The following is a 249-nucleotide window of genomic DNA, read 5'->3' on the forward strand; positions in this document are numbered from 1 at the left end:
ATGACAGTATTTGCTGTAGTTTATGGCAGTATATGCTGTAGTTTATGGCAGTATTTGCTGTAGTTTATGGCAGTATATGCTGTAGTTTATGACAGTATTCGCTGTAGTTTAGGGCAGTATATGCTGTAGTTTATGACAATATTCGCTGTAGCTTATGACAGTATCCGCTGTAGTTTATGACAGTATATGCTGTAGTTTATGGCAGTATTTGCTGTAGTTTATGGCAGTATATGCTGTAGTTTATGACAA

General features: G+C 36.1%; 1 protein-coding gene across 1 annotated transcript in view; it reads left to right on the forward strand.

The window, feature by feature from the left end:
* The window catches only part of dmrt1 (doublesex and mab-3 related transcription factor 1), a 37446-nt gene that overhangs the window by 36151 nt on the left and 1046 nt on the right, over window positions 1-249 (forward strand). The window lies entirely within an intron of this gene.

Source organism: Nematolebias whitei, chromosome 8 (genome assembly GCF_014905685.2).
Source record: "Nematolebias whitei isolate Nwh7 chromosome 8, NemWhi1, whole genome shotgun sequence".
Lineage (NCBI taxonomy): Eukaryota > Metazoa > Chordata > Actinopteri > Cyprinodontiformes > Rivulidae > Nematolebias > Nematolebias whitei.